Consider the following 16454-nt stretch of genomic DNA (forward strand, 5'->3'; position numbering starts at 1 on the left):
AGAATCAATGTTAAAGAGTAAGCCTCTTTAGGTAAAGTGTTTGCTCTCATCACTCAAAGTATATAAGGTATTCAATTTCACTCAAAATTCCTTAGGATAAACCCTACCATAAGTTTGTAACCCTTCTACATCTCTACCACTAAATAGCACTTGCAATCAAGAATCAAGTGGACTTTATTAGGTTGTAATGTGGGTAATGAAAAGATGTCTAAGAAATGTATGTAAGAAAAATAGGGTTAGCATCAAGATAATGCTAATGTCAAGATATATTCCTTTAATATAACAAAGTATAACCAAATTTAATTGAGCAGACACCTTAACACAATAAGGATGAAAAAAAATGATAAGAAATAATAAAACAATGAAATTAAATGAGCTAGGCAACTTTTATTCTTGTCTTTCTTTTCTTTTTCTCCTTCTGTTCTTCTTCTTTTTGTTTCTTTTTCTAGCAACTTTATTATTTTAGTTTTTCACTATATATATATATTTTTAAAATCTTTCTTTTCTTTTTTTTTTTTTTTTTTGCCCTTAACTCTTTGAAAACAATAGAAAAGAATGGATATAATGGTATAACAATAAAAGATAAAGAGTAATGGATAGAAAAATGACAATAGGCATCCACTCACTTGATCTATGACATGCAATGAATATTAAAAATATATATAAAAGTATAACATGCATTCCTTGGGAAAAATAGGTGACTATTTATTTTTAAGAATCAAACCAAAAGCTCAAAGTGGCTAACAAAGAATAATTAATAATAATAATAGGTTGGCTGTTTGGCTCTTGGCTATTTTTTATAAATGCTCCCTTTCATTTTCTATTAAACAAGTGCAAGACATGTGGTCTCAATTAGGAAGCAAAATAAATTCTAGAGGGTAACATCACAAAGGAATTAATCACATATGAGCTTTTGGCCTCTTCTATGAAAGGGTAATGTGCTACTCTAATTCATTAATTAAAGGTAAAAGAATGTTCAATTCACACCTAGTCAATCTTAAAAATTACCACATTTCAAGCATTAAAATACATTCAAAGAGCTAGGTCATTAAGTAACCTCAAACAAAATAAAACAAAACAAAACACAAAATTTTTAAATTTTTTTTGAAATTTTTATTAAAAGCCAAAACAAAATATTTATTTCTCTCCTCCACACTTAAATCATGCATTGTCCTCAATGTATGTATAGACTAATGATAAAATAAGGTGAGATCAATAATGAATGCATAATAAAAGTACAAGAGAAAAATGTTTAGGAGCAAATAAGGTCATAGGACCAAAAATACCAAAATTATGACTATTATGGAAATCCTGAAAATATCTCTCTCAGGATAGTGAACTTGCGAATTTTATAACAAAAGATCCACATGAGAAATTCCTATTAAAATTTTATGAGAGACAAAAGACACACATAGAAATATGGTATAAAAATTTTAGCTTGAAATTCTTTCCCAATAGTTCCCAAAATTTTTCACAAAAGGGTCTACAGTTCTGGAAAAAAAAAAAATTCGTCCAGATGACCTTATTAGATTCCAGCAAATTTTTCAAAGAGACAAAGACAAAAGTAGATAAAATGATAAACACCAAAAAAGAGCCAAGACAATAAGGAGAAATTCAAGACTAGAACTAAGCAATTTAGACACATAATGTGAGAGATATACTAACTCAAAGTAGCCTTAAGGTTTTGAAATCCTTTGTAAAGACTCCTAGGACCTTGATAGCTTAGAAAAAAAAATACACAAAACACTCCTCACGTCTAAATTTGACCAAATCAAGTTTAAATTGAAGGTAAGACATGTAGCTTTCAATAAAACAACTTCCAAGTCAAAACTCCTTCTAATGCAGAGAAATTAGAAACAAAGAATTGTCAAGCTCTAAAAAATGCAATTTCTCTAAATTAAAAACAAAACACCACTATAAAAGTCTAAAAATGGCAAATTGACTAAATCAAACTCACCCAAAATTAAGGCACAATTTATTTTCTAAAACTAAATGAAACAAATACAACAAGACTATAAAATTTCTAAACTAATGAACTAGGTTGTTTCTCCCCCATACTTATGCTTTAACAAAAGTTACACAAAGCACAAACACATGCAAGAAAAGTGGTAGTAAGCATTACGAATAAGTGTATCCACTTGTGTGCTATGTGTATAAAGAAATGCAAGTAATAAGCAAGGATAGATACAACCTTTGATGCTTCTCATAGTGGCTTGAAGTTGTGTTTCTCCATGGCTTCTTCATTTCTCTTCTTGAGAGCTTGCAAAGGTGTCGATTAACTTGCAAAGTGGATGATGATGGCTCATGGAAAAGTTGAAGCACTCTATATGGAAAAACATTGGTTACAAGGAAAGGACCTTGCCATTTAGACTGGAGTTTTGAAATGTTATGAATAAATCTAGTTTGATACAAGAAAACTAGATCACCAATATGGAATTCCTTTCTAAGAACCATTTGATCATGGATGAGCTTTGTCTTTTCCTTATAGATCCTTGAGTTCTCAAATGCATCAAGTCTTATATCTTCTAATTCTTGAATTTGAAGGAATCTCTCCTCAGCCATAAGCTCCTCATCCATATTGAGCTCTTTGATTGCCCAATAAGCTTTATGCTCAAGCTCAACTAATAGATGACATGCTTTCCCAAAGACAAGCCGAAAAGGGGACATCCCTAAAGGTGTCTTGAAGGCAGTCCTATAAGCCCAAAGTGCATCCTCAAGGTGTAATAACTAATCCTTCCCATTTGTGTTGACAACCTTTTGAAAGAATGGCTTTGACTTCCGTATTGGAGATCTCGGCTTGACCATTGATTTGGGGATGATAAGGTGTTGAAACTTTATGCTTGACCCCATATTTAGTCGAGAGAGCCTTCATCACTTTGTTGCAAAAGTGTGAGCCTTGATCACTCACCAATGCTTTAGGGACTCCATAACTATAAAAAAATGAAAGATTTAAGAAATTTCACAACAACTCTTGCATTACAAGTATGAGTAGGTATAGCCTTAATCTACTTAGAAATATAATCAACACACAACAAGATATTATTGTTCCTAAATGAAGAAGGAAAGGGTCCCATAAAATCAATAACCCAAACATCAAATATTTCACAAAAGAGAATAGGCATTTGAGGTATTTCATGTCTTTTGCTTCAACTAGAGACTTTTTGACATTTCAAACAATTTTTGCAAAACATAAAAGAATCTTTGAACAAAGATGGCCAATAAAGTCCATAATCCAAGATCTTTCTAGATGTTCTTTTAGCACTAAAATGTCCTCCCCATGCATAAGAATGACAAAATTCAAGTATGGAAGACATATTACAATCATCAACACATTTTCTAAGTACTTTATCACTATAATCCTTCACATGAAAGGTGGTTTCCAAATGTAGAACTTAGCTTCACTTCTCAATTTATTCAATTTAAACCTATACCAATCATTAGGCAAAACACCATACTTAAGATAATTAGCCATGCAAGCATACCAAGGTAATTTAGTGGAGATAGCACAAAGCACATCATCCCTAAAAGAGTCAACAATAGAAGAGTTAAGGTTAGAAGTTACCAATGAATCATCAAGATATGGAAGCCTTGACAAATGGTCGACTACCACATTAGCAGAACCACTTCTATCCCTAATTTTCAAGTTAATTCTTACATAAGAATCACCCACCAAATCAACCTTGGCTTGCTCTCACCTTCTTCATCAAGTACTTGATGGCAGAATGATCACTATAAATAATGCACTTGGAACAAATCAAATAAGATCCAAATTTATCAAGTGCAAAGACAATGGCAAGTAGCTCCTTTTCTGTTGTAGTGTAATTAACTTGTGTGCTATCAAGTATCCTAGATGCATATGCTATAACATGTGAGAGCTTACCATCCTTTTGTACAAGTATAGCACTTATAGAAAAGTTAGAAGTATCATAAGATAATTTAAATAGTAATGACCAATTAGGAGCTTGCAAGATAGGGGTGTGACAAGCATACTTTTCAAGCAATCAAATGCATCTTACAAGCTTGATCAAACTCAAATGCAACATCCTTTTGCAAAAACTTTGTCATAGGCAATGTAATTTGTGAAAAACGTTTGATAAATCTCCAAAAAATCCCATATAACCTAGAAATGATCTCAAATCTTGGATGCAAGTTGGATAAGGAAGAGAAGTAATGACCTTAATCTTTGCCTTATCAACCTCAATGCCCTTTGATGAAATGAGATGACCTAAAACTATGCCCTTATCAACCATAAAGTGAACTTTTCAAAATTAAGGATAAGCTTCTTCTCAATGCACTCACTTAACACTTTATCCAAAGATGCAAGAGAAGATGAAAATAAATCTCCACAAACCATAAAGTCATCCATAAAAACTTCCATGTAATGTTCAATGAAATCACTAAAAATGCTCATCATGCACCTTTGAAATGTCCCTGGGTATTACATAAACCAAAAGACATCCTTCTATATGCAAATGTCCCAAAAGGACAAGTAAAAGTAGTTTTCGCTTGGTCAATAGGATCAATGGGAACTTGAAAATAACCATTAAAGCCATCTAAAAAATAAGAGTGAGACTTGCAAGCAAGTCTCTCAAGCATTTGATCTATGAATGGCAAAGGGAAATGGTCTTTCTTAGTGGCATCATTGAGCTTTCTATAATTAATGCAAACCTTCCATGCATTTAGCAATCTAGTGGCGCTAATTCCCCCTTCTCATTTTTCACAATCATGATCCTACCCTTTTTAGGAACTACTTGAGTAGGTGAGACCCACTTACTATCACTAATGGGGTAAATAATATCGGCACAAAAGAGTTTTAACAACTCTTTCTTCACTACATCAAGAATCAATGGGTTCAATCTCTTTTGTGGTTGTTTAATGGGTTTTGCATGATCATCAAGTAAAATTCTATGAGTGCACATAAGTGGATCAATGCCCGAAATATCCCCCAATGTCCAACTAATGGCAAGAATATTTTTCCTAATGATATCTAGCAAAGCATGTTCTTCATCACAAGAGAGAGAGAGTTAGAAATTATTATCGGAAGCTTTTCTCCCTCTTTCAAGTATGCATACTTCAAATTAGATAGTAATGGCTTCAATTCCAAGCTAAGAGGCTCCACACTTGATGGCACTAGCCCTTTAAGGTCTAATCCTTTGTCCATCCTTGCTTTGCCCTTTTCCTCCTCTTTAAGCTTGCTTTGGCTGAATTCTCATAAAATAATAAAGCTGGAAATTTTTCCATATTTAAACAATTTGCTTTATCCTTCTCTTTAAGCATCTTCACGCCCTCTCCTTGCTTTTAGAAGAAGTTCTCACTTGTCCTAATAGTTTTCAAAGCCTCTATTGTTGTTTTGGATAAGCTTCCATCCTTATGCTTGGGAATCTTAAGAACATCAAGACAAGAATGGTTGCCCTGTGTCTTTGGAACCTACAAAACAAGGAGAAATACCTTTCCCATGATCAAACATAGAAATCAAAAAAATAAATCACAACTATCCATAAAAGAAAGTCCAAAGGAGAATCTTTATCAAGCAATTTAAAAGCAATTCTTCCACAATTAACACAAAAAATAACAGCCTTACAAGAACAAACCATGCTAGGTGTAAGAGTAGATGACAAAGTATCACATGAAAGAGGCAAAGATAAAGCATGTTCATTTACTAAGTTTGTAATGTCCACATTGACATTACCAAAATTCACTACACAATCACAACAACAATCATAATTAGGAGCAAGGATTTGCTCTTAATCTCACATTATAGATATAAGGGTTAAAACTAATAATCTTTTAAAAATAATTGTTAAATATTTGGGATCCCATAAAAACCCTTCAAATTTATAGTTTGAGCTCAAACTTAATGATTTATAAAGGTATTGAAAGTATGGAAAAGTTTTGAGAAGCAAAACACTTTAAAATAGAGCCAAAAATGTCATTTTTAAGTGTTTTGGTCCATGCTCCATGGCTCGTGGTCCATGCGCCATAGCATGTGGCATAGACAGCAAGTTTTCTCGTTGTACCATGTGTCATGGCTTGCACAAAATGCGCTGCGACGCACGTGTCCATGACAGTAATGCTATCATGATAGCTTTTCTGGATGAACTTCGAACGCATGCCATTTTCATATCTGATGTCTGATTGGAGTGATTCAAGTGCCCACATGAAACTTATTCAATAAGCTAACTAATGGTACAAGTTTCATTACGATCTGACACCATATGATAATTTTAGATGCTCAGATGCAAAAGTCAGTTTTTAAAGCGATCTTCAAGCATCTAAGTACCCAAAACTCATAAATTTTACCATTAACCCATTATGAGATTTGAACCAAGTCCAATGGACTAAAATACACTTGAGTGAGCATTCAAACACACAAAAATATACCAAACACTAAATTTGGCTACTTAATGGCCATTTCACCCTATATGGCCAAAATACCAAATTAACACCATATACACTATTTGGCCTCTATTGCCACATAATACATTACATATGCATTGCCACCACATAGATAAAACATTTCTTACACTTGTATTAATATCTTAGCCCATCACCACAAAAAATGCCATATATCACATCATATACAATATTAGGCTAAAATACAAAATAACATAGTATGAAACAAGTGCAATTAATTAAAATGATATATTCATATCATATGTACATGACTCAAATAGAAATCAAGCTTTACAATGAGAATGTAGCAAGTATGCTAGCCCTTTCCCGATTCCCTCCCTGGCTCAGTCTCATTAGTAGAACCTATAAAATGATAACCACAGGGTGAGATAAAAATCTAAATAATTAAGATAATCTACATTATTGATTAACATGCCAAATTATAAACAAGCCTTAAATCAAGTCAAATAAACACACCATATAAGATCACCACAAGTTATATGCATGATCCCTAACCATCCAGTCCTCCAATACTCCCGACTAAACTGGTAGGCCATTTCACAAAATCAAACCACATGTATGATTTCCAAGCTCACCATCCATGATAGGACTAATCAGCTAAGGTGTCTTAAACCACTTTTAGGCTACTGGTTCCCCCTATTACAAGTAATTGAGGTGTCGTTACTCTAACACCGTATCCTATAGATGCTAAGGAATATAGTCTCTAACTCCACACCCTTTTAGGTACTAAGGAGAATAAGTCTCCAATATCGCACCCATTTTTTGGCACTAAGGAGAGTAAGTGCTACACCTGACATCCTGAGATGCCAGTAATGCCATATGGACTTAATCTTCAGTAACTTTACTAGGGTGACCTCCTACCCTCTAATATGCCACATTTCACTACATATCTCTACTTGACCATGCACAAACCACTTTCTAAATAAATATTACAAATCTTACCATTTACTTCAAAAACATAGAATTTCACAAACCAATACTCTACTCATTTTCTAAAATAGTTAACCTTAACAAAATTTATACATATATACACAACAAATCATAGAAAAGCAACTTGAGAATAACTTATTCAAGGTAATAAATGATGCAAATTATCTAGTTACCTCAACCCTTTTATTACTAAAAGGGTTATCCGTGGTACTAAATCTCTTCTTGTGTGAATAAGTCTTCCCACACCACAATCTACATCAACAAGTACTATATGTTAATTTTTAATTAGCACGAGCACTATTAGCTACCAACAACCTCCCAATTCTCCCACTGCTCAATAAGAGGCTTGTTAAGATTAGAATTTGTTCACACAATCCCTTCAAGCCTCCCTCTAACTCTCTCACAACATAACACTTAAGATCTCAACTTATCATACTTCAAAACCCCATGATCAAGTTAGGGCTTGATCCAACTTTCACCAAACAATAAAGTAGCTTCATATTATCACATATCTAAGATTAATAAACCTAAATCAAATCTTTAGAGTTAATAGAAACCTTTAAAACATAGACTCATGGCTTAATCCATTCAGAGCAAATGCTCACTCTTCTAAATCTCATGGAAAATGAGATGAAAAGGTAAAGGAGAAAGGTAGGAAAATTACTCAAGAGTGTAAAGGCTCAATTTATCATCAAAATCCTCCTAAAATGATACCCTAGCAGTGCCTAAACTTTTTAGGTTTGCTTTAGGTTTCCCATCATAAAAACTAACTTTTTCTAATCATTTTCAAAATTTTAAGTTGCCTGCCGTGCCGTGCACCACAGCGCACGCCACACAAGCCACAGCTCACGACGCAGCAAGCAACAAGTTGATTTTGCTCCCCTTGATGCCTCCTGACTTGACTCGACTTTCATCCTAACTCAATTTAGAGCCCAATATGACCTAAAAATTCAATTAGCAACCCAAAAACATAATTAAATAAATCAATCATATTTTTAACTAATTTATCCCTTAATTAATTAATTTTTTCCAATTTAAAGTTTTTAGATGTTACGAAGTCATCAATAATGCCATCAATAGTATTAATACCTAGAAAATAATAGTCCTAATAAGGGTGCATCATTGCTTCATAAATGCTAAAACCAACATTCTCATTAACACACTTTAACACCAATGTCCCCATGGGTATATCTATAAGAGTCCTTGTAGTTCTCATGAATGGCCTTCCCAAGAAAAGTATATCCTCCCTATTTCCCTTGCTAGCCATATCCAAAAACATAAAAGTCAACCAGAAATAGAAGATTTTTCACACTTACAATCAAATCCTCAATAATTCCTTGAGGTCTCCTAACACTTCTATCAGCCAATTAACAAATCATGTTAGTGGCATGCAAACAATCAATTTTTAATAAAGAATAAATGGAAGATGGCATCACATTTATTGTTTCACCTAAAGCAATCAATGCATGAGAAAATTTAAAAGGCCTAATTTGGCAAGGGATAGTGAAGGATCTAGGATCCTCACACTTTATGGGAAGCTGGGGCTTCAAGATAGGACTCTAGCATTGGGTTTAAATTTTCCTTATTAGTGCAACACTCCTTGAGAAATTTTGCATATTTAGGAATGTTCTTAATCAAATCTTAAAGAGGCACGTTCACTTGAATTTTAGAAAAGAAATTCATTACCTCTTGGTCTTGTGGTGCTTGAGCTAGTGATTTGGATGCTTAAGCTTAAGGGAAGGGCAATTTCCTCACAATTTCTTGGCTTGGTGAATCTTTGTTCTCCTTTTCTTTCTCATGTGCTTACTATCCAAAAGCATATCTTTGCTGTACAGTGGCATTTTGGCCTTGATTTCTTTGATTTTCTTGCTCTTTTGGCTCTTTTTGAGGTGGGGGATCACTGTAGACTTGTTCCACACCTTCCTCATCTTCATTACTACAAGAAATAACATAATTAGAGCAAGAATTAACATTAAAATCACAAAGAAGAGGTGCTGGACAAGAATTTCCAAAATTGAATTTTCTATCAACAAGCTCATTTTCATCATTTTTACTAACCATTTTTTTGCTTCCAAGCTCAATAGCATTAATAGAAGACTTAGGATTGACAACTGTATAGCTAGGAAAAGTAGGTTGTTGAGCATTAGTAGAAGAAATATGGTTAGTTAAAACACTTCTTTGCTTACACAAAGCTTCTATAGCATTTTTTATGGAAGACATTACATTATTGGTAGCTTTGTTTTGATCTTGTTGAGCTTCTCTATCACTCTTAACCTCATTTAATAACAACTCAAAATTTTTAGATAGCATGCTATTGGCATTAGAAGGTGAAGAAGATGGTCCATCAATAGGTGCAATTTACCTAGAAGAACTAGGTGGTTGAGAGTAGGAACCATTACCTTTGCCTTAATAAAAATTTGAGACACTACCTTATCCACATGACATTGAGTCATCATTGTTTTAGTATCTTTGAAATCCCCCTCTTTAGTGTTCTTGATTTAAGGCTCTACTTGGATTACCATAAGACAAGTTAGGATGATTTCTCCAAGTTGAATTGTATGTGTTCTCATACATGCCTTATTGACCTCCTCCTTGGTTGTTTGCCCTATACATAGCATTCAACTCATGAGCCTATTCATATTGTAAAGGACAATTACCTTCCTTATGCATGGAATAGTTACAAAAAGAACTAGGGACCATAGCATTGTAAGGAACACCGATATTAGACACACTCCTTAAATTAGCATTTGCATTTACTTGTGGTGAAATGAGCTTTCCAATTCTATATGTAAGGTTATCTAATTGTGAGCTGAACAAACCATTAGTAACCAAAGCTACTTTAGGTTCCCTTACCCTATACTAAGCTCTACTTTGTGCCATTTTATTAATCAATTCCCAAGCTTTGTTGGGAGACAAATCACTAAGGGAGCCATTAAATACGGCATCTAGACTCATTTTATCTTTTGGCAAGAGACCATCATAGAAATATTAAATAAGATGCTCACTTGGAATTTGATGATGTGGACATCTAGCTAGCATAGATTGGAATCTATTCCAAAACTCAAAAAGACTTTCATCAAAATTTTGTACCATGCTTATGATTTGTTTTCTCAAGTTAGCTAGCTTAGATGATGGAAAGAATTTATTCAAAAACATGTCTCTCAACTCTTCCGAAGTGTGTACCTTAACATGAGGTGGAAAGTTCATACATCACTCTTCAGCATGAGACCCAAGACAAAACACAAAAGTCCTAGCTTGAACATCATCTAAATGAGCACCCATCGATTTCATGGTATTGCACACAAGATATAAAGAATACAAGAATCTATGACAATCCTCACCACGCAGCCCATGAAGCTTAGGTAATACTTGAACAAGAGAATGTTTAAGCTCAAACATATGATTATGTTGAGGAATGTACAAACCATAGGGATTAGTATTCCAATTAGGAGAAGTAAGTTGCCTAATATAAATCTCATCATTTAGAGGATGATGCATGCCTACTTCTTCCCTAAATGCATGGTTATGATTTTGCATGAAGTTTCCATTGTTCCTTAGGTTTGGTGGATGGATTTAAGTGTTGTTCAAAGGTGGAATTGGTGCTGGAGCCTCCAGATTTACCCCATTCCCTTAGTTAACAACCCAAAAATTTTGGTTTTGAAGACTTTAAAGTATAGGATTGACATTAAGGTTAGCATTAGGGTCATTGTTAAAATCGCTAGGCATTCCTAAATGAGCAAGATCAATATTGTGGTTTGGAGCAGCCATGGAGGATTCTAAAACAAGATAGTTATCAATTGGATTTTCTCTTTTTTTATCCTCCTCAAGTTTCTCTCAATCTCTTGGTCAATTGGTATTTGCTCACTAGGTCTCCCACAAGTCATACAATGTAATGCAAGGGAAATGAAGAACAAGAACCAAAATCAACAATAAAAACACACAAGACACAAAAACAAGAACACCTAAAACTGGTTCTAAAAAATGAAAGACTCAAAGAATGCAAAACACATAAAAACTTGCAATGCAAGCAAGTAAAAGACTTACAAGCAAAGCAAGAGAGAAAAGTAATATTTTGTTTTCTAAAATTAGAGAAAAGCTAAAAAATAACTCAAACACAAATTTAAATAAAATAAAAAAGTGAATTCAGCACTAAAACAAGCAAAGGAAGAGTTTAGAAATGCTAAAGAAGAGTCTTCTTCCAAAACTGGACGTTTTGGAACTCTGCTTTCTGCCTAGTCTGCTTGTGCAATTTCTACAGATCAATTCCCATGACAAAATGATCTGAAAATTTAATTTTACTTAGGAAAGATACTTAAAAACAATATATAAAAATTTCAGAATTTTTGAATGAGATGATACTTCCCAGTTTTTCTTGCAATTCGGGCTACTGAAATCTGGAAACAGAATTTCTTCCAAATTGACCCTACAAGATTTGTCACTTGTTTCAAATAGGTTAGTAGCAGAATCAAAAAAAATCAAAAACAGAAAAAATGAAGCTAAAATACTGAGGAGCAATTTGAGCTTTGGATGGAAAAATTTGGATACATACAGAAAAATTTATGGGCACACAAAGTTGATACAGAGTCCTAGATATCTCCAGAAAAGTGTATTTGACCTTATGTGCTTCAAAAATTCACAGAGTACAGTATACAAATCCAAATGATACCAAACCACTTTTGTTCAAAAGATACGATATACATATTTTTGTGTACAAAGTTTTAGATTCTTTCCCTAATAGAGAAGTTCCCAAGGAATTTTCAAATTTCATCCAAGAAAGCTAGGAAATCAGTTTTCACAAAGTTGCACCCTTCGTAACCCAAACTTCACAAAAACACCAAAAATCACGAAAATTAACAAATTAAACACAAATCAACCCTAAACAAATCCTAGCCTTACTTCCCCAGTAACGGTGCCAAATTTTGACTAAGGTTATCGCTACCCTAGCAAAATAATACTAAGCTATACTAATGTAGTACTATTGTGAACCTAGGTTGATCTCTATGACGAGGTTTAGTTGGAAATTTAGGTTTGAAGTGTGTTATAAGTTAAAAGGTATTTGGGATAGATTTAAACTCAAAAATAATTAAGTTGTTAAACCTAATTTTAAAGTGAATTAAGTGGATGTGTGAAAACTTATTAAAAGTAGGAACTCCTATGTGAAATTGGTCACCTATCCTTGTTTGATTACAACCTAGCTAGTTTTGTTTCTTCTCTCTTCTCTTTTGTTTTAGTGACTTAGTTATATTAACCAAGACTTAGCTAATACCCTGACTAACCCCAATCCAAGATTATGGTCTTAGAGTGAGCCAAAGCAAAGTAAGCATTAAGCCCAACCAAAGTGTTACAAACATGAGTCAATTAGATCAAGCACATATGATAGAATCAACATGCTCAAGATTATGATTCATGAAGATATTCACATGCATTCAAGCTGGCAAGATTATGACAAGCAAGAAAACATGTTAAACTCATCAAGCTAACTAAGATTATGAATCAACTTGAAGAGGCCAGAATCTAAAGCTCAAAGTAACAAAACTCAAGTAGCAAAAGCCATCTCCCAAAGTGTAATTATAGAGAGAGAAAAGTAGAGAGAAGAAATTCAAATCCAACTTAAAAATAATACAAACTCGAGGTTTCCTCCTCTATATACAAGCCCCTTCAAGAATCTATCTTTGCATCTTCAAGCAATCTCCAAGTTGAAGCTCCAAAAATTTAGCTCTTTTTCGCATGAATTTTGCCTAAATCAAACAAGGTTTTATCCTTATGAAAGTTATTAGGTTTTGTAGAGGAGGAAGGGAGGAAGAGAATGGTGGTGGTTTGGTTAAATTTGGATGGTTAGATTGAGAGATATAAAGGAGAGAGAGTGGAAGTGTAGGGAGAGAATTAAGAAAACATGAAGAACATTATGAACAAGTGAAAGAAAATGTGGGAGATGAGTGAATGGGTCTTGGATCTCAATTGGGGGGGCTGAATGGCATGCTCAAGGTATTTCCCATCAGTTGATCCTAATTAAAAAGTAAGAAAAGGAGATAAAAAAGAAAATGGGAGCCTTGTTACACTTGTAAGGTGGCAACCTCCTATTGGTTGGTAGATGATTCTCATGTGTGTGTAATTTTTCATGTGTCGTCCACATTTTTTAGCTAATTTAATCCCCTAATAAAGCCTAACTCATATGTAAACCATCAGCTTTGACCTCAAGGAATGTTGACTTCAATTGCCTAATTGATACACAAGTCACATGCCACCTATGTCACATAAATCATATAATTCAATTAAATAGCATGTGATATAATAAAATCTAATTAATGTCCAGAATTAAATTCATAATTAGAAGGAATAATTTATTAAAATAATCAAGTTTTAGGCTGTACAAAATTATATAAAAATTTTCACACAAAGGCAAACTGAAAAATAGGTCGAACTAAGACACTTAAGAAAGTGTTGATTTTTTTATTTAATTACTCTCAAACTAAAATAAATTTCAAAAATATAATTTGACCACTTATCAACTGGATATAAAATGAACTATTTTAATTTTTCTTGTACATTTTCTCAAAAATTTATTTTTCGACCAAAATACCCCTAATGCACTAAACTTAGAAACTTAGGCAAAATTTCCAAATATAATGCAATGTGTGCACTTAAAGGTGATAAATCATTAATAAAAGAGTCCTAATTAACAAATAAAAGTGGGTAACAAATATGTTCTATCACCTTCTCAATTCTGAATGAGACTGGGAAATACTGATCAAAAAGAACTTTTTTAAAATCATACCAACTCAACTGAATGCCACCCAAAGGCCTTACAGACTCCCACTACCTCTTGGTAGTACTAACTAGCTATACCATGGCTAGGATAACCTTATACTCAGGGGTAAAAATAACCACCTCAAAGATGGTCTCTAACCGCTCAATCTATAGTTCTGCTTCTTCCTTTTTCATATTACTATCGAAAGTCGGCAAGTTGAACCAAGCAAACATCTTCCAAGCACGATCAATTAATAGATCGATGCCAGGAATCTCTTGCCAACTACTGGAACCCTAAGATGGTCTAGGTCTACTGTGTGCTTCCTCATGTATTGGAACATCTTAAGCCTCAACTCTCTCCTTTTATTCTCTATCTCTTAAGATCGTATCATAATCCCTAACCATCTGCCTTATATCTACCACCATATCTCTGAGCTCCTCTAGTAGCTCATCATGCCTATCCCTTCACAGCTAGACCAGTTGAACTTTAAGCTCCCACTCCTCCTCAATAACTCATCTAGATACAGCATTTATAGCATGAGTACCTCTCCTCATACTGTACTATTTTCTCCCCTCTTAAGGATCAAAATAAGAAACACAAAGGACATCAAGGAAAGAGTTGTGCAATGAAAACCATTTATGCACTACATAGCATACTTACACACAGTTACAACAAATAGCAAAATAGAGGAAGTTATTTAGTTACCTTAACCTTTTTATCACTAGAAAGGTTACCTGTGGATTTCAACCACCACTATAGCTTATCACAAGCTTCCTTTCTCAAGTCACATGCTTGATATGCCAATCTGAACACAATTGGCATAATTTAGTCAATTGGTTCATTTTGACCAAAACTACATAATTACTACTTATGGCTATATTTAGCCATCTATTCTTTTTCATTTATCCATTATAGGTCTATTACTACTTGATTACTACCTTACATCACCTCAATTGGTCTCATTTTAGTAAAACAAGATTTTCACCTTAATTTCCTCTTAATTTATGGCCAAATTGAGCCTACGAGATCAAAGCTCTATCATTCAGCTTTAAACCAGTCGCAAGACTTTAATTTAACTCTCATGAACCTTTTTATTGCTATTGGGAAAGAATCAAATCCCTAAAATTTCACCGATTCAATTTCTTTATAACTCATATTATGAGAAATTTGGGTAGAATGGAAGGTAAGAGTTATACGTAGCTTACCTGTTAAGTTACTGATCAGAAGCACCTTCCACCACTCTGAAATCTCTTGCCCTAGCACAACAACCTTTCTTCTTTTCTCCTTTTATGTGTTCTCTGATTTCTCTCTCTAAAATTCACCCAAAATTCATAACTTAAGGGGCACTTTCTAGTCCATACACTATGGCGCATGTAGCACAAGCTATAGCGCATGGCACAATAAGAAGAATTCTCACCACGCACACTTGCTTTGACCCAAAACACTATCCTTCCACCTATACCTATTCATATAACATCTCAATAAGTCAAATCATCACACAATCATCCAAATCTTTAATCCCACATTAATTACCACCTTACCCTCGATTAACAGATACTCACGTGATTAAGAAAATTTAGATGTTACACTTAGCCTCACTAATTGTGTCTAGTTCCCACATATATATGTTGAACCCTAGTTTTGATAATTACAAAATAAAGAGAAGTTTTGTGTGTTTCAAGCCTTCTTAATTAAAATAGATGGCTTAACATTAAAACTAGCTAAGTGAGAGCTTATACAAACAGAAGGTATGTCATCTTGGTAGTTAAGTAATTGACTTAACTATAATCCTTTGTGCTTGAAGTTGTCTTATTGAAAAATATTTCTAAGTGTTTATAACACCGGTCCTGGATGCCTTAACACTAGTGTTACCTCTGTTATCTTCACTTTTCTATTAATTCTTGATACATATAACACCGGTCCTACTCATTTTCTCTTTTGTCAAAATCATTTAATGATTTTAGCTGTCACTGTACAACAAAGGAAGTCTTTGCTGTAAAGCACTGTTCCATTAGCTAGCCATTAGAGAACCTCAGAGAAGCTCGGATATCCAAGGAAACTCAAATCTAGAAAGGAAATAGACCACAAGCACCCTCTAGTGGAAAAATGTATGAGTCTAATGGATCATTTATGATTCACAATTATAAATAATGCTCATTTATGAAACACGAAAGATAGAGAAAAAAAACAAGTTACATGAACATTTTGCATTTATTGAGTATCAAATTTTACCTACCTTTTGTATATCATTTATTTATAGAGAGCTTTATTGATTTTATATCTACTCTAAAAAGAGTTTCAAAGCAGTAGTAGTTTATTCTTGAACCTACTATGTTTATCCTTATTTTACATCTTCAAAATA

At 33.7% G+C, this 16454-nt stretch overlaps 1 non-coding gene across 1 annotated transcript; it reads left to right on the plus strand.

Moving 5' to 3' along the window:
- Positions 1-10354: 10354 nt before the first annotated feature.
- LOC129312214 (small nucleolar RNA R71) lies at positions 10355-10461 on the plus strand. Its single transcript, XR_008593466.1, has one exon. It is a non-coding gene; the product is annotated as a small nucleolar RNA R71 (small nucleolar RNA).
- Positions 10462-16454: the final 5993 nt, after the last annotated feature.

The sequence above is a fragment of the Prosopis cineraria genome, unplaced genomic scaffold (genome assembly GCF_029017545.1).
Source record: "Prosopis cineraria cultivar Desert tree isolate PC_DT_omini unplaced genomic scaffold, ASM2901754v1 PC5, whole genome shotgun sequence".
Classification (NCBI taxonomy): Eukaryota; Viridiplantae; Streptophyta; class Magnoliopsida; order Fabales; family Fabaceae; genus Prosopis; species Prosopis cineraria.